The sequence below is a fragment of the Cyprinus carpio genome, unplaced genomic scaffold, assembly GCF_018340385.1.
Source record: "Cyprinus carpio isolate SPL01 unplaced genomic scaffold, ASM1834038v1 S000006593, whole genome shotgun sequence".
NCBI classification, from domain to species: domain Eukaryota; kingdom Metazoa; phylum Chordata; class Actinopteri; order Cypriniformes; family Cyprinidae; genus Cyprinus; species Cyprinus carpio.
In genome coordinates this window covers 352,768-372,700 of record NW_024879242.1, presented here as the reverse complement: position 1 = coordinate 372,700, position 19,933 = coordinate 352,768, and the positions used below count along the sequence as shown (strand labels likewise).

The 19,933-nt window shown below is 39.6% G+C and overlaps 1 protein-coding gene and 1 pseudogene across 1 annotated transcript in view; both read left to right on the top strand.

Moving 5' to 3' along the window:
* The window catches only part of LOC109055588 (zinc finger protein 239-like), a 309,104-nt gene that overhangs the window by 223 nt on the left and 288,948 nt on the right, over positions 1 to 19,933 (top strand). The window lies entirely within an intron of this gene.
* Positions 14,020 to 15,062, top strand: LOC122144124 (annotated as a pseudogene).

Here is a 19,933-nt window from a genome sequence, read left to right as displayed (position 1 = left end):
GCAAAAACAATCATATTGTGTCTAATGTTCCTCCGTTTATAAAAGATGAGTTGAATACGGAGTTGTTCAGGACAAATAGTTTCACAAATGAGGAAAGTCCCGTTAGTTTGTAAATCTCAGTTAGACAATGCCTTGTTTTCATCGGAGTGTTTGCTGACTAACCTTAAAATAAAGAACAGCAGGCAACAAGCATGTGAGGAAAACCTGTTAATTTCATTTAGATCAGAGCGATTGTGTTTTTGTATGCTCGTGTGAACGTTGTTTCGATGTTTGGAGTGAAAATGTTGCTAATAATGAACGCGGGAGAGAACCGATATCAAGTTTTGCTGCCGCGGTTTTATTTACTGTTATCTTTTGAAATGTATTTTTGGCTGATCAAATATGTTATGAATTTTATAACGCGATAAAGTTAGTTTTAATTTCGATATTCGCTGGATAATCGCAATTGTTGTTTAAGTGACCTTCAGCAAATTTAATTTGAACTGTCCAATAATTCATTCAAATGATTTTTTTTTTTTTTGGTGAATTACAGGTTTTATTATTATTAATCTGAGTAATATAGGCTACTTGTATAAAGAGAGGTAGTTGAGAATCAGAAAGATATTTATTGCCAAGAATGCTTGCACTTACAAGGAATTTGTTTTAGTGACATAATCTTCCAGTACACAGAGACAACAACAAAAAAATACACATATGTAAATATAAATAGACAAATATAAAAAAAAATACATTGTATGAACAGTTGTGCTATAGATGATAGAATAGAATGAGATGCAGGGATGTACTAGGATGGAGGTGGTAACAAATAAATAGAAGGTTATTGCACATTTTTATTGCATTATGTGGAGAACATTTAACTGTTCATGAGGTAGATTGCCTGGGGGAAGAAAATGTTCTTGTGCCTGGCATTTGCGGCTCTGAAGCACCGGCCAGATGGCAAAAGTTCAAAAAGGAGAAAACTTGGATGTGAGGGATCCAGAGTGATTTTCTGAGCCCTTTTCCTCACTCTGGATGTATACACTTCTTGAAGGGTGGGCAGGGGAGCACCAATAATCCATTCAGCAATCCGAACCGTTCTCTATAGTCTTCTGATGTCTGATTTTGTAGCTGAACCAAACCAGACTGTTATTGTTGTGCACGGGACATACTCGGTGACGGCTGAGTAGAACTGTTTTAGCAGCTCCTGTGGCAGGTTGAACTTCCTCAGCTGGGGAAGGAAATACAACCTCTGCTGGGCCTTTTTAACAATGGAGTCGATGTGAGTGTCCCACTTCAGGCTCAGTATACTTCAAACGAAGTTCGTTTCCATTCTTCTTTTTGGGGTAAAAAGAAGTTTGAAAAGGCTGATAGACGGTATACTGTTTGCCAACTTTACAACACCCCCGCACTGCAGGAGGCGGGGTGTAGATTAATGTTAACATGTGTCGCGACACTCACCTAAACAAAACAACAATGAAACTGAAGAAGTGTAGGCAATCTAGGTGTGAGACGGGCACCAATGGTCAGTATATTTTAGACAAAAGAATAATGATTAGCAGCAGTTCAGAGTTGAGTATCATGTTTGCAATACAAAAGAACCATTCTATTTCCATAATCAGTCTTTTATGTGAAGTGTGAATTTCTCATGGTCTGAAAACTTTAGCATTATGTGAAAAAATATTGGAGTAAGTTTGTTACTTTATTTTATTAGTGTTCGTTTATTTTATTAAACTGGATAAATTGTTACACCTTTTTATATTTTATGTGGTGTCATGGTTTACTTTTGATAAAAAACAAGGTTTTTTATTGTATGTTCGTTTGGCATTTCATTTATTGTATACCCTTTAAATTCGCTTATTGAAAAAAACAACAACAGCAGCAGCAGTATGGTGTAACATTTATTTGAAACACAGGTATTTTTGTAATTGCTACCTTATATCTTTACTCTTGTCTCTGATGTTTCTCTGTGTCGCTTTTTTTTGCATAACTCTGGGTCAGGACACCAAGCTTCGTTACACTTTCTTACTAGGAATAAATGCTTTCTCTGAATCTTTAAAGTTCTGTCCACGAGTGATCGTATAGATGTGGGTATATTTGTGCCAGCTCAGCTATTCGACACTCCAGTGTATTCATGTTGCAAGTGACTGGAGATGTTGTTCTCTTGCATGCCTGACCGCACATCAAAGAAGGTGGAGTTTCAAAAACTCAACCACTGATTGCGTAATCGCCCCGGACCAAATGGAAGCTCAAAAGTGTTTAGGAGCCAAAACAAACTCCCTCCCCCAGAAAGTTTTTGCTTTGGTCAGCTGTTTCAAAAAATGACGTCATATCAGTTCATTCTTCGATTTTCATTTGAAGTATATCGGGTCCTTTCAGGTCCTGAGAGATGGTGGTGCCCACGAACCTGAATGACTGCAGCCCACAGTTCTGTCTATGATGGTGAGTGGGGTGAGAGCAGGGGGTTTCCTCCTGAAGTCCGTTATTATCTCTCCACTGTTTTGAGCGTGTTCAGCTCCAGGATGTTAAGACTGCACCAGACAGCCAGCTGCTCAACATCTTGTCTGTAAGCAGACTCGTCTCCATCCTGGATGAGACAGATGACTGTAGTGTCATCTGCAAACTTCAGGAGCTTGACAGAGGGGTCTTTAGAGGTGCAGTCATTGGTGTACAGGGGAGAAGAGCAGGGGGGGGGGGAGAACACATCCCTGAGGGGCACCAGTGTTGGTGGAGTGGGCTGTTTGACATGAATTTCCCCAGTCTCACTAGCTGTGGCCTATCTGTCAGAAAACTGGTGATCCACTGACTGCTAGAGCTAGGAACAGAGAGCTGGGTCAGTTTGATCTGGAGGGCTGTTGGGATGATGGTGTTGAAAGCCGAACTAAAGTCCACAAACAGGATCCTCACACAAGTCCCTGTTTTGTCCAGATGTTGCACAATGAAGTGCAGTCCCATGTTGACTGCATCATCCATGGACCTGTTTGCTCGGTAAGCAAACTGCCGGGGGTTTCCAGTGAATGTCCTTCAGACAAGCCAGAATCAGTTTTCGAATGATTTCATGATGACGGACGACGTTAATGCCACAGGTCTGTAGTCATTATGTCCTGTGATCTTGGGTTTCTTTGGAACGGGGATGATTGTGTTTTAACATTGCACTTAGGTACTGTGCACATAGAGGTACTGGCAAAGTGTCGTCTGCATTAAGTCAGACTGGACACTAGAATGTACTACAAACTTCAGAATAAGAAAATATTTAGGTGAATTATAATACATTTTTATAGTATCACCTGTAGTAAGTCATTCTTGTCACTAGGAACCTACTACAAACGTGTGAGTTTTTTAAATTATTTTTATATAATTAAAAGTTATGAAGGCTAATTCTTAGACAGATTTCACCTTTTAATGCAATTGGTAAAACTGTCAGATTGTCCCTTAAGCATGATGTTGCTGTTATTCACATAAGTTGTGATGTTAAACATAGTTTATTGAAAAATCTTTTGGCTGAACTAACACACTAAGTGATTTACAGCATGCATCAGTTACTTTTATTAGGGTTTGTACGGTCATGAAAAACTTGAGAAGCCAATGAAAATTTTTAAAACCGCAATTGCCAGGCCTGGAAAACTTTTGGAAAAGGAAATTTTTTTCACAAATCTCTCTATATTAGAGTTAAAGGCTATTTAATCAGGGAATTTCAGTGGGGGATTGTGTGTATATGGCATAGTTTTACTCATTCCCGCAGCTTTCAAGTTTATACTGAGGGAAATTCCAGCCCACATTTATTCAATATAGCACGTAAATTATATGACTAAAATCCACACAAACTATAAGGGTGCTTTCACACCTGCCTCATTTAGTTCGGTTGAATCGTACCAGAGTTCGTTTCTCCCTTTGGTGCGGTTCGTTTGGGCAGGTGTGAAAGCAGCAATCGCACTCGGGTGCGCACCAAAGGCGGACCAAACAAGCGTACCGAGACCTGCTTGAAGAGGTGGTCTCGGTACGCTTTCAAGCGAACTCTGGAGCGGTTCGTTTGTGGTGAGAACGTGATCCGACCTCGAACAGACCCAACTGCAAAAAGTACTGATCATTTTTTGGACTAAACCAGCTTCCGTAGTCAGCTGCGCTGTGCATTATGGGATGAGGAAGTGTTTGTTGACAGTTTGCACTTTAGCATGGCAGCTCGTGTATTAATGCACACCTCCGCTTGAAGTTACGAGCGATGCCCGCTCGCCGTTTGCAGTGCATTAGAACGTTGTTTTCAAGCCGCATCCGTGCTTCATTATAGAAATGTATTGTTTGCATATTGTCGTGTATACAAACAATGTAATAGATTATGGCCAGGGACAAAACCAGCCTGCGCAGTCGTCTCTGAAATCAGTTTGTGTTGTCTCCGTGTTGTTTTCTGGCTTTTCCTCTTATGTTGGAATTTTCCCGCACGTAAAATTCTGACCAATCGAAAAAGCAGTTTAGGAAATACGTCATGGCCAATGAGTGATGTGGATGTTGTCATGTGACTGCATTTTGGTTCGTTTCAACTGGTTCGGACCAAAGCAATAAGTGTGGTGTGAAAAGGAACCAAAAAAGCTGAAAAATGCTACAATGTATAAATGGTTTGCCCTAGGTTCGGACCAAATGTACCGAACTAGAGATTTGAAAGCACCCTTAGATTAAATCAAACGGCGGGAATGATTCAGCTTTACCACGTCTATTCTCTCTTTCACTCTCTCAAGTGGCTTCACATCAGCACATCTCGTTCTGCACTACAAGAGCTGCTGCACGCTGCGATACAAGATTTTTGCTCACATTTCGGGACAGTTGCCTAATCAAGTCATTGTTGCATCTTCACAAGTATTTTCAAGTATTTGTAAGCCACTTGAAACTCGCGCACTCCAGAGGTGCTTTTCTGTGCACTCGCACACATCCAAAGCGTGCATGTATAAAACCAACTCACAAGTATCACATTGAGTTATTTTTCGTATTGTTTAGCTCAAAGGGATAGTTCACCCAAAAATGAAAATTCTGTCATTAATTACCTACCCTCATGTAGGGGTGGGTAAAATGGCAAAAATATCCTATCACGATTTTTTTTCTTCTTCTAAAATATCACGATTTTATCACGATTCTTTCTCATGTTGGTTTAACTATTTTGCAAGTAGTCTGAGCATTACAGCCAAACTATTTTCCCTATTTTAAAAACAAAGCCTTTCAGAATAACAAAATATAAAAAAGAATGGTAGATATTAAGCCAAAGTGGGCGAAGATGACATATTTTTTTTTCATTATTAGAAAATAAGAACAAAGATACACATTACGGAAACACATAATGGGTGTAATTTTTTAAAAATGAGATGGGGATATTTTTTATGTAAATCATTCGTAAAGCCATTCTAACGTAAACTTTCAAATTCATGAAAATGTTTGTATTTTCAAAATGTAAGTCGGTACGAAAGAAATGTAGACCTGCTCCCTACCATGTGTAAATGGTGTGTAAATCATTGTGTTCTTTTTGGCAAACTGATGGGACTGAATTTTGATGCCCTGCCATAATAATTAAAAGGTAATTTGCCCTTGCCCTCTTTTTGGATTTTTTTCCTTTATTTATTTATTTATTTATTTATTTATTTATTTTGCAGCTGAGTTGATAATTGTAAAACGCAGCTCTCGTCACTGTCACTATTTAAAATAGAGGATGGGTGGGACAAATAGCGACCAACCATCCTACTTGTACAATGTCTGCCTACTACAAAGAAGTCAATATTACTGGTTAGCCTACTGCTTTTTTATATTTAGTGAAATCTGTAAAAATGAGATACTAGTAGGCTAATGCGTTGCCGCTGTGGATATTCAAAAGCATAGCAACTAAAGCATATCAGCTGAAAAAAACACTGTGCCACCAAAGCGTTTTCAAGCGCCACCAGTTGGTCGTTTTAAGAGGAGAGTCTGACATTTTTTTTTCACCTGGCTGAAAAACTCTTTGGTGGACACACGTTATTGAATATTTATTGTAAGGCATATGGCCTACTAGTATTTTTTTTTTGCATTTATGCAATAAGTACTGGAGCCCAACCTGATAAATAGACCAGAATATTCCACTGTATTCCTGGACACGCAATTTGCGTAGCTGTAATTTATAGATGGGGATTATGGCAATTGTGAATGAGCGTGCACGAGTGCCCTATTTACAAATGATTGCAATTCATTAACATACACGTTAAACTAACAAATTGAACGTTTACAAAGCATTTGTGAATTTTTACGATACAGATCATTGCAAAGCAACTTTACAGAAAGAAATTAAGTTTCTACAATATTTAGTAGTAGCTTATCAGTGGTGACTGTCGTCTATGTGTATGTACGGCAGAAATGTTCAGGAAAAATCAATAAAAGACGTAAACAAACAGAGGATTAACACTATTAACAGCAATTATGCAATCAACCTTATAGCAAAATGTGGTAGTTCTGTATGTTGTCTCTGGGTTAGCATCATCTGAGGTCCTCTGAGGGGTTGGCATCATCTCTTCTCAGGTGTTCTGGATTCATACTGGAGCTTGTGTAAATCCTAGTTACATCCCGTGGCAAAACAGAGAAACAAATAGAGACATAATTAGCGTAGCTGCTGTTCCAGCCAAGTAAAATTAATTAGTTTAACCCAAGTTAAAGAATAATAATGCGAATTTGATCAGATATAACTGCAGTCCAAAATTATGAGATGCATTATTTGAATGCTTGGCCAAAGAGGTGTGTTTTTAATCTAGATTTAAACAGAGGAAGTGTGTCTGAACCCCCAAACATTATCAGGAAGGCTATTCCAGATTTTGGGAGCCAAATGCGAAAAAAGCTCTTCCTCCTTTAGTGGACTTTGCTATCCTAAGTACTACCAAAAGTCCAGCATTTTGTGACCTTAGGGAGCGTGATGGATTGTAGCGTGGTAGAAGACTAGTTTAGGTATGCAGGAGCTAAGCCATTAAGGGCCTTATAAGTAAGTAATAATATTTTGTAACTGATACGGAAATTAATAGGTAGCCATTGCAGAGACTGTAAAATTGGGGTAATATGATCATAATTTCTTGACCTGGTAAGGACTCTAGCCGCTGCATTTTGGACTACCTGTAGCTTGTTTATTGAGGATGCAGGACAACCACCTAGAAGTGCATTACAATAGTCCAGTCTAGAGGTCATGAATGCATGAACTAGCTTTTCTGCATCAGGAACAGGTAACATGTTTCGTAGCTTGGCAATGTTTCTAAGATGGAAGAATGCTGTTTTTGTAACATGGGAAATATGATTTTCAAAAGACAAGTTACTGTCTAATATAACACCCAGATTTTTGACAGTAGAGAAAGTAACAGTACATCCGTCTAATTGCAAATTGTAATCTACGAGATTCTGTGTAATGTTTTCTGGTCCAATAAGTAATATCTCTGTCTTATCTGAATTTAATAGGAGGAAAATTATTGGTCATCCAATCTTTTACATTTTTAACACACTCTGTTAGCTTAGATAGTTTTGAAGTTTCACCTGGTCTTGTTGAGATATATAGTTGAGTGTCATCAGCATAACAGTGGAAACTAATCACATATTTTCTAATGATATTACCAAGGGGCAACATGTGTATTAAAAAATAGCAGAGGACCTAGGACAGATCCTTGTGGCACTCCATATTTTACTGGTGATAAAGGAGATGACTCCCCATTTAAATAAACAAAGTGGTAGCGATCGGACAGGTAGGATCTAAACCATCTTAAAGCCTGCCCTTAGATACCTGTATAGTTTTGTAATCTATCTATGAGTATGTTGTGATCTATGGTGTCGAACGCAGCACTAAGATCAAGTAAAACTAGCAATGAGCTTGAATGGTTTTGGGACGTGACCTAAAGATAACGACGAGTTAATAATATTGAGAAGCGGTTTTTCTGCTACAGGTAAAACAAACTCTTTCAGTAATTTAGTGGGTACAGGATCTAATAAACATGTTGTTGGTTTAGATGCAGTGATAAGTTTATTTAGCTCTTCCTGTCCTATAGTTGTAAAGCACTGCAGTTTATCTTTTTGGTGCGATGGATAAAACTAAAGTATTAGATGCTGTGGAATCTACATTTGTTATTGTATTTCTGATGTTATCTATTTTATCAGTGAAGAAATTCATAAAAGTCATTACTATTTAACTGTGAGGGAATATTTAGATCGGGTGGCGTCCTGGTTATTTGTTAATCTAGCCACTGTGCTAAATAAAAAACGTGGATTGTTTTGGTTGTTTTCTATGAGTTTGTGGATATGCTCAACCCTGGCAGTTTTTAGAGCCTGTCTATAGCTGGACATACTGTTTTTTCCACGAAATTCTAAAAACTTCCAAGTTAGTTTTTTCTCCATTTGCGCTCAAGACTACGAGCTTTCTTTCTTGAGAGAGAGTGGGTTATTACTGTTGTACCATGGCACAGTACTTTTTCTCTAACTTTTTTCAATTTGATGGGGGCAACAGCTTCTATTGTATAAGAGAAGATAGTGCCCATGTTGCCAGTCATTTTGTCTAGTTCATGTGTATTTATGGGTACACAGAGCAGTTGAGATAAATCAGGCAGGTTATTTGCGAATCTGTCTTTGGTGGCTGGAACAATAGTTCTGCCCGGACGATAACGCGAAGCTATATAGTTATTATCATCAATATAGCAAAATAGCAAAATGCACGATACAAGGAAATGGTCAGTAACATCATCACTTTGAGTTACGATATCTATGTCAGTAAGATCGATTCCATGCGATATAATTAAATCTAGCGTATGATTAAAACGATGAGTGGCCCGGGTGACATTTTGCTTTACTCCAAAACCAGTTTAATAAGTTTGTAAACGCAAGTCCTAATGCATCATTTGTATTATCAATATGAATGTTAAAATCTCCGAAAATTAGCACTTTATCAGCGGTAACCAACAGGTCTGAGAGGAAATCTCCAAATTCTTTTAGGAATTCTGTATATGGCCCTGGTGGTCTATACACAGTAGCCAGAGAAAGAGATACAGATTTCTTTTGCATATCTGACAGTGTAACATTAAGCATAAGTATTTCAAATGATTTAAACCTGTATCCTGTTTTCTGGGTAACACTGAGAATATCACTACATATTGTTGCAACACCTCCCCCATGACCAGTCTGACGGGCTCATGTTTATAATAGTAGTTTGGTGGAGTAGACTCATTTAGACCAATATAATCATTTGGTTTGAGCCAGGTTTCGGTCAAGCAGAGTACATCAAAACTATTATCTGTGATCATTTGATTTACAATAACTGCTTTGGGTGTGAGTGATCTAATGGTTTTGAGCCCAAACTTTAAAAATTGTTTGTTCATTTATTTTATGATTTTTCTGGTTTAATCACAATAAGATTTTTTCTAGATCCTACACTTTAAATTTATATTTTGACCTCACTATTCGGGGAACAGACACAGTCTTAATAGATTGGACAGCGCAAGTACTTCTAACATTTAAGCGGGTAGAACAAAAGCCGTCATAGCAGTTATTTGAAAAGGACAGCGCAAGTACTTATGGAGTTTAGGGTCCTGGAGATGTTGTCCGACAGGAGTTCTGCTCCGACTCTGCTGGGGTGCAGGCCATCAGCGCGAAAAAGCCTAGGTCGCTCCCAGAAAAGATTCCAATTATTAACAAAGAGCAGTTTCTGTTCTTTACACCATGACAATAACCATTAATTTAGAGCAAAAAGTCTACTGAGCCTTTCGTGTCCTCGTCGATACGTGGGCAGTGGTCCTGGCACGATGATCGTCGCCGTGGGCGTCGTGCTGCAAACCGTCTCGATCAGGCGCCTGAAGTCCCTCTCCAGTGTTTCCTCTGCCGCTGCGTGGTGTCGTTAACCCCGGCTTGAAGCACGACGACCGCTCTGGGGCTCTCGTCGGCCTTCAGGATCGCGGGTATCTGCGCAGAAGAAACAATCGAGAACACGAGCACCAGGGAGACAGTGAGTGTGCACTTTACCTTCGGCTAACGTAGCATGGACGTGTGTCAGACAGTGATGGAGTCCCCGACGATCACACGCGTCGCGTTCCGTCTCGCGGAGGGGAGAGAAGCGGTTCCGTGTGGAGATCTCGAAGACCGGAGGGGGGAGAAGTCATCGCCCGGGGCCTGGCTCGCGTCCTCCGCTGCGGATGCACCCAGGGTCCGTGGTGTCCCGGCGCCGATTAGTGAAGGACATCTGGGAAGATCGCGTCCTGGGTGCACCGGGCCTGGTGCAGAGAAACACACGGGGTGGAGGTGGTGGGACTGTTAGCAACGCGCTGTATACTTACCCTGGACTTGTGAGCGTCAGCCCGGCAGGTTTCCAGCGCAGCTCTCCGCTCTCTCAGCTGGGCCTGCCTCTGCTCCATGAACCGAATGCATCTCGAACGTGTCGTCACCTGCACTCAAAGGTAGACAAACATCCGCCATTTAAGCAAGTTACAGTGAGTAAAGCAATTGTAATGTGTGTGAATAGAGTATTAGCGATGCACGCGGGTTTAGCGACAACCACGCTGGTGATGCTAATGGGCTATAACCTACTAGCAGACTCGGGGGGAATCAAAAATAAAACTAGTGATAACAAGGCGCTCTGATTGTTTTTGTTGTAGAATACGATAGAAAATATATTCACACGTTATAGAAACGAAAATGATGGTGTATAAAATAGATTTCAACAATAAAAAATAGACGATAGAGAAATAACGTGACGGAGCTCAAACTAGAGGCATACGACAGCAACAAACAGTGAATCCGGAGGAGAGTTTTCAGGAAGGTCTGTTTTACGCGCAAATTACTCATAATTTACTTATATTACTCAAGTTTCATGAATGAGGCCCATTATACAAATAAATCAAACAGTGCTTTATTTTCAGGTACAATAGGTGTATTTAGCAGGAGCATTCAAGAAATTGAATAAACAACAAATAAAAATAAAAACACGATAGACTGATTCCTATTAAAGCAATTGTATTTTTTTTTTCAGTAAAGAGCAACGAGTGATTGTTCTTTTTGTGTTTTGTTGTTTTATAAACATTAAAGGAATAGTTCACTCTAAAAAGAAAATTCAGTCATCAGTTCTGTCATAGTGTTTTATTTTTGTACCATCATTTATTCACTCTCAAGTTGTTTTAAACTTGAATGAGATTCTTTCTTCTGCTGAACATAAATGTTATTTTGAAGAATGTGGAAAACCAAACAGTTGCTGGTCCCCAGTGACTTCCATATTATTTTTTCCTACTAGCATAGTCAATATGGACCAGCAACTGTTCAGTTACTTACATACTACAAAATATATTTTTTTGTGTTCAGCACAAGAAAGAAATTAATACAGATTTGGGACAACATAAGTGAGTAAATAATGACAGAAATTCAATTTTAGGGTTGACTATCCCTTTAATGACATTTGGCAGCATGTTTAGTACTGTCCCTATAACCTCTTCAGACCAGTCAAAACATTTAAGGAAAATTTTATTATTTTTTGCATGTCATTACATTGTTTAAAAAAAAAAAAGATATTTCATTCATAACATATGCTACGACTTTGGTAGAGGACATCATGTCTCACTTTAAAAATAATAATAATAATAAAAAGATATGAATGAAAATGCAAAGGCAAAAACAATTGATTTTTTTTTTTATCACCAATACATATTTAGTTTTAGTTTCAGAATGACTTGATATACCATTTTTTCTTTATGCAAAATGTGTGTAAATGGACATAAACAGGGTTTTTTTTATTATATATATAATGTATCTATAAACTAAATCTAATTTGCATATTAATGTGTTTTTGGGGCAACATGTAATGAAAAAGAAGTGTAATAATGGGAGTAATATTTGTCAAGATTTTCATAATAATATATAATATTTCATAGTAATATTAAAATATAATTTCTATCCCTATTCATTTGTTGTGTTTCCCAGAATGCGTAATAAAAGGGGCTGGGTTTTGACACGAATTTCACAGTTTGATTCAATTCTTATTCACAAGCTTGCGATTCGATTCAATTCAATATTGATTATTTATATACAGTAGGCTACATCCCAAATTTTCTCAAGGAAAAAAAAATCTCAACTAATGCTGTAAAATAGAGTTGTGACGTTCGCGAACGAACCGATTCTTTTGAACGGCTCATAAACATGAACGATGGGAGCCGAGTCGCGGCTGGAGGGGAGCCGTTCTTTCTGTCGTTCTTTTTTCCTATGCGTGTTTCACACAGATGCACACAAATGAGCTCCTCCGCGAGACAGAACAGCTATAGGGGGAGGGGCGCACCCAGCGCAGGCCAACCCTTTATAGCGTGATGATATTAGTTATTAGTTGTGCACGCATCCTTCACAATGTTCTTGTGTGATAATGTTCTTGTGTGGAAGTGTTTGTAGTAAAAGCTGTTTTGCACAGAAATTCATTGCAGCCGGCTTTGTTTTTGATGTTTATTTGTGAGTAGGTATTGTATGAATAACATAAGTCAACATAGCTTTACACACACACACACACACACACACACACACACACACACAGACACACTTTGTACTAAAGGGTTAAAAATCCAAAATAGTGATGTCACTGTCTAAGCAGAGGGATTTGTGCAAACCCTATGGAATATAGTCCACACATGACAAATGAGGTAATAATCAATATTTCAGAATAATTCAAACTCAGATATTGGTGTGTGATATCTGAGTTTTAATTATTTGACTACAAGTCTCACCTCATCATTCCTCCCAGTGATTATTTCCAGGATAAACTGAGATGCCCCCAAGCTGGCTTCTTAAAACTGACTAAATATTTAAAAAGAGCCAAAAGAGCAGTTCTTTTTGAACGGCTCTTTGAAAGGAACGGATCGCGAAGATCCGGATCCCCTCAAAGAGCCATAAATCCCATCACTACTGTAAAATGAGAGTTGGTACTAGCTACATTACTATAATATTGAAGGTTAAAACTGACCGATTTGTAGCCTACACAACTGCTAAAATTACACTTAATGAAGTTTTTAAAATAATAAAGTTACAATAACATAATAATATTTCTACTTCAATCTCCTGTTTTTTTTTTTAATAGCCTATAAAAATTTAAATGGTGGCTTTCATAAAACTTGGATTTATTCAAACATAAATGAAACACTAAAGAACAGTAAAAAAAATAAAAATAATTATAATTATAATGAATATGTTATATGGTGCAAATATTTAGCAACATGCCCCTCTCTAACAGTTTATCTTTCTAGCTGACTAATGATTCTTGGTTCTTGGTCACCAAATGTTTTTTTCTGATGTAAATGTGACGTTACGTGACATTGTTTACAAGACTTTATATAGACGTCTTTGCTGATTGAGCAATTACATGAGACAGGATACGGATTGTTAAGTTGTACTCTTTCTTTTAATTTACCTTCGGATATTTAGTCATGTTTATTTTGTGCTGACCCTGGTATTAATGTGGAGGAAATGATCAGTTCATGTGCGCTATGCGCTGTCTATTGATCTGTCACTCCAGATTAAACAGCACCAAAACGACATTTATTATTTGAATACTGGCATACAATGGACAGAAATTGAAATCTAAACTGTTTTATATTAAAAGTACCAAAGGACAATGCTTATTGTTCTTTCAAGGAAGTATAATTTATGAAATTGCATCAAAATAATTACAATTTTGTGATGCAATTGTCTACTTTCTGCTGTTCGTTTTTATGTCCTTTCAATTTCTTATGCCCCTTTACTTTTGTGTGTTTTTTTAACAAGTTACTGAAAATTCACTGTTTTACTTTTATTTCAGAGTTGATTGAAGACAATGGGGAGAAAGAGGAATTGAGTGAAGTTGAGGAGACAAAAAATGTCAAAAGGTGGAGAAAAACCCAAACAGAACAATTTAAAGAAAAGAAGGGCCATGAAATTTTTCACCTGCACTCAGTGTGGAAAGAGATTCACATGCAAACTTCATCTTGATGTTCACATGAGAGTTCATACTGGAGAGAAACCGTTTACCTTGTGATCAGTGTGGGAAGAGTTTGCTCAAAATCATCAAACCTTGGTACACATGAACATCCACACTAAAGAGAAACTGTATGCATGTGATCAGTGCGGGAAGAGTTTCTCACAATCAGCAAACCTTAAGAAACACATGATCATCCACACTGGAGAGAAACTGTATGCATGTGATCAATGTGGCAAAACGTTTTTATGGGCTTCAAACCTGACAACACACCTGACAGTTCATACAGAGGAGAAGCCACATTCATGTCATTTGTGTGGAAAGAGTTTTTCATTACTACAAAGTTTGAAAATACACCAGAAAATACATACTGGTGTGAGACAGTACATGTGCTTTGAGTGTGAAAAGACTTTTATTTCAGCAAGCAGTTTAAAACTGCACCGGAGGATACACACTGGAGAGAAAACCTTACAAGTGTTCACACTGTGACAAGAGATTCAATCAGTTACCGCATCTGAAAACACATGAGAGGATTCACACTAGAGTAAAACCTTATATGTGTTCACACTGCAACAAGCGGCTTCAATCAGTCAGCACATCTGAAAACACATGAGAGGATTCATACTGGAGATAAACCTTATATGTGTTCACACTGTGACAAGAGATTCATTCATACAGGACATCTGAAAACACATGAGAGGATCCACACTGGAGAGAAACCGTATCACTGCACTGCATGTGGGAAGTGTTTCAACCAATCTTCTGCTCTACGCACACATACAAAAAGATATCACAGTAAGTAGATCATCTTCAGATCCAGCACTTTCAGGTCTGATGAGTGTCCTCACCAAATGTGACACAATAATTCATCAAGCAATAAAATATAATCTGGATGAATCTGTCATTACAAGTGACAAGAAAAAGAAACATTATCTCAAGTTTCCAAAGTGAATAAAGTTCATCTTCATCTTCAAAACCAGCAGATTCAACTGTGAGATTCAAATCAGCTCAAAGATGAAGTTCTTTTGAGTCTTATATTATGTTCAACTGTTTCATATTATGTTCAGTATATTTCATAAGCATTATTGTAAGAATAGTAATATCATTAAAACTTTACAGATAGCCATTCCTTCTTTTAAGTAGGTAGGAGAGAGGTCCATCTCATTAGTTTTCACTGGTTTTTTACTTTACTTTGCTAATTTCCGTATTTGCTGATTAAATGTAATTATTGATTAACTGTTACCCTTTTATTAATACATTGCTATCTTTACTTTTTATATTTTATCAACATCTTTTATTGTCTGCTGATTGTATTTGAATCAGGAAAAAATAAAAGCCTTGTAAAAGTCTAAAAGCCATGAAGTTTTATAATTGATTTTTGCGCTTTAAAATTTCTCAGTAAAGCTGTTATTTGCCAAATAAACTATATTTTACAACCACAACACTGAGATTGAATGAGTTTTGTCTACATGAGCAACTCTTCTTCTGCTACTTCTAGCAGTGGGCAGATAGATCCTAATACCGATAGTATAGACCCCTTCAATGTTTGTAAACATTCGGTTGCTAGGTTATGTGCGCGCGCAGCATGGGGTCAGAAAAAATGTCGCGGCTAATAGACCGGCATATTGTGTCAAGTTATGCACTGTCTTTGCCACCACAGGAATGGAACAGTACCATAAACAAACTTGTTTTAGTTAATGGGCAATTGTCTGCCTGATCCCGAGCTCATAACAGAATGGGTAGACAACGTTAGCAAGTGGCCAGAATATTCACTGGCCCGCCATATACAGCTATCTGGTGGGGACAATCCGAGTGTTTACACGCGAGAAAAAACTAAGAGCCTACAAATCGTTAGACGCTTATAATTACGTAGTCTGTGGGCATGTCCAGACGGTTTTATATAGCGATATAGGCGATGACTTTTGTGTGTTAAAAGCGGAGGTTTTACCGAGCCAGCGCCAAGGGGAAAAAAAACACCTCTATGTACCAAGCCTGGGTTGTGATCAACAAGCGGGAAGGCTACATCCATACTGCAAATTGCACCTGCATGGCAGGGTAACGTTAAGTATCTTTACCATTGGAGACGGATGCACAGTAGACTGATTTCCTTGACGTGATGGTTTTATTTCCCCTAGTAAACTGTCACGACTACTAATCACTTATACCCTGCATCCGTTGCCTTTCCTCTAGGGTAGCTGCACTGCTGAACTAAACGTGTGTCTGTCATTCCACCAGTTAGCTCGGAGATGCGTGGAAATCACGTCAGTGCGTGATGAGGTCAAAAAAAATAAAAAATAGCTTGCAGCCACAGATGTCGTCTGTTTTTTTGAAAAGGGTGAGATCCTGCAGGAATCCTGAAAAACTTGACTCCACAACTGGTGCGATTTGCACAGTCCACAACACAACAAATAGGCATTTTGACGAAAAAATTGCTCTGGTTAACGTTAACACACGATTGAACGTTCTGACCCCGACATGCGCACTACGCACTTCGAATTTTCCTGTGACGTCAACCGTGAAGGGGTCTATATTATATGACTTTCATAAACTTCCGGCTTCGCTACCGTTCAGACGTTCTTGCTTACTGCTCTGCGCTTGCTTCTTATTTCTGTACTTTTCTCTGATTTTTACTAAAGCAGATCAGCACAGTGCTCAAACAACAGATTTTTGGCACAAAAACTAAAACTAAAAACTCTTTGGGACTGGAATAATACTAAAAAAAGAAGACTTTGCCTCCTGTTGCCAGCAGCATACATTCTGGAGACGGGAAAACAACTGCCTACATTCAAACAGAAGAGAGAAAATGGCTCCTTTTGAATATACTTGTTGAATATACTTGTTGAATATACTTGTTGGGAAAGTCGTGGCCTAACGGTTAGAGTGTTTGGACTTGCAATCCAAGGGTTGCCAAGTTCGAGTCTCGGTCCCTGGCAGGAATTGTAGGTGGGGGAGTGAATGTACAGCGCTGTCCCTCCCCCTTCACTACTGAGGTTCCCTTGAGCAAGGCATCAAACCCCAAACCCCCAACTGCTCCCCGGTCCGCTGCAGCATAAATGGCTGGCCAGATTACTGTAGATTACTGTACACTGCTCGTGCGCACTTTGGATGGGTTTAAAAGCAGAGCACGAATTTCCGAGTATGGGTCACCATACTTAGCTGTATTTCAGTGACTTTTTACTTTCATGAACTGCTGCAAACTTCTACTGTCACGGGTCATGAATGCACCGTCCTCCTGCTGGTTTGTTGTGACGTCATGTTAATTGTTTTCATGTGGGTGGTGTTACCGCGCTGATCGCTGATCAGCTGGCAGGTGCGGCTCGTTACATCAGCCTATATATAATGCCTGGTCTTTCGGGGTCTCTTGTTTGTCAGATCGTTGTGTGAGGTCCGCGTGGTGTATGTCTACTACCGTTGTTCAGCGTTCCTGCCTCTTGCTCTGTTTCCTGTTTGGTTCGTCACTGGATTACAACCTTGATTACGGATACCTCGCCTTCACCCACTCCACCAACGCACTCAAAGGGGAGTGTTTGTTCCTCACCATCTCCCACCAACGCACGCAAGGGAATCGTCAGGTCTCCACCATTTCTATCAGCGCACTCAAGGGAATCTACTCACCTGTCTGTGCTGCCATCAAAGTCCCTGCGTCATTCGTCCAGGAGGCCTGTCATCATCTCATAGTTTTTAAATAACCTCATTAGTACTCGCAGTTGCCTCCTGTCCTTTATCACGCCAGGCCGTGACATCTACATAGGATTGTGGTTCGTTTGCAACAAAGTTCCGTGCTATGGACTTCCAAAACAGGCGGAGCACTCACAGACCTCGTCACTGGACCCGCCTCAGCATACCGCCGTAAGTCTAATGAATCTAGACTTGAATCTAGTGAATCTCCACAGTTTTCTCTGAATTGTAGAGGAACAAGCCAAAACTGATCACGACACTAATTGATGCACAAACAAAATCGGCGATCCCAAAGGCACACTTCGACATCAGATTATTACGAGTTTCTCGTATTGCTGCCGTAGGCATCCTCTACCCCAGGATTGACTATGACAAGGCTTGTGAATTCTGGTAATTCTACCACCTATACACCTATACATCTGAGAACAGATTTGACAGCATTTAATGAATGTGGCTGAGGAATCCCCAAATGTTGATTAAACATGGATCGGATCAGCCAGCTGCTAACAATCGCTACGAACAGGACGCTCGAGGTCTGAGCATTACAGCGGCCTTCAGCTCAGAAAACGCAACCCACCGCCTTAGAGGACCTCTGATAGCTGGCTGACGACTATTACCAGAAACATTAGCAGAAATACATACAATATGTGCTTTCATCAAGCAATGGTTCTCTGATTTGTGAACATAGAATTTTTGGGAACATTCTGATGAAGCACGAAGACTGCCAAATCGAATAATTCTATCCATGTTGGGGACGACTGTATTTCGGAAAGAGCAGTCAGGAAACTTCTTAAGAAGGACGTCAGTGACACTCTTTTGAAACCCAACTTTGAAGACTCAAAGTTCAGATCGTTTCATCAGTGGACCACTCCCAGCAAGGAGCGAACTAATGTTTTTTTTTTATACGGTTGCTTGGGCTGAACACATGGCTACCAAGAGATCTTTGCTATATAAAAAGGAGTGAATTTTCATCGACAGACTTTTCCCAAAAATAAAAAATTTTCTGGGGCCATTAGACAACTGTTTTTACAACCCGGATGCGCCTCCAACCCAAACAAACACTGGTGCTAGAGTGGCTTAAGGACAGTATCGCATTCTCTTCCATTTCATCCTTAGCAGAGTATGTCAACCATCAGCGCACCCACACCTGGTCCGAGATCTTCTGTGAGTTGACACATACCACAAGGGCACTGATAACACCATGCAGCCACAAACCAGCGTCATGGACATTATCTGGCTGCGCCCTGCTTACAGAGCTATCAAGATCGGGACTGTGGACATATCAAAACCGCTCCAAGACTCAGATCAAGGACGATTTCTGGAAAACAGCAGGGAAGCCAAGACAAACTATCCCGCCGCTGGAACCACCGAGACACAAAACCCATCTCACAGACCCATTTCACGATTCCAGCATCTTCCACCCTCTTGTTCTCACAGAAATGGAGGAACTGGCTTATAGGCTGGGACCAAACTCTCCCACTTTTTTTACTGCAAAGCCCCAGATATCAACTAAAAAACGGTGGGCCCCCAACCACCAAAGGAAGTCAGGGCCCCGCTTAAACCCTCGCCAAATCCTCTATCTGCTGTAGGTGAACCAAAAAACAACTGATAGCAGCTTTCCTCAGTGATATGGGGCTGGGCTACCGCTTATATATTATAGTGACGGACATACAGCCAAGTACATGGTGGACCCATGCTCAGAATTGCGGCTCGCATTTAACCCATTCAAAAGTGCACACACACAGCAGTGAACACATACACATCGCGGAACACACACTCCAGAGCAGTAAGGCAGCCATTTATGCTGCAGCACCCGGGAGCAGCTGGGGGTTCATGCCTTGCTCAAAGGCACCTCAGTCAGTGGTATTGTCGGCCCCAGACTCCTCGGGAACCCACAACCTTAGGGGTCAGGAGTCAACCCCCTTATTACATTAGGCCACAACTTCCCCTCAAGAGCCACATTGCAAATGTTTACAGAACAAGCGGGAACCCAGTGTGCCTGTAGCTTTCTCTATTTCTGTTTTATCACATGATAGAAAGTCTAAGGCTTTCTCAAGCCGAAGGGCTAACTCATCTAATCTGCAGCTTATTATGCATCAACCTAAGATTGCTGTAAAGACACAAAGCACTGCCATCAAGTTAGCATTTTTAAAACATTCGCTCACTACAAAAATAATTTCTAATCAATGACTTAATTACCACAAACAATCTGGATTTTATGTTTCTAAACTAAACCTGGCTAGGAAGACAGCTGCAGTGCAATGGTCCTCAATGAAACAGCCCCTCTTTACTTTCATGAGTGTCTACAGGTGTGAAAAAGTTCATTATTTTCCATAATGT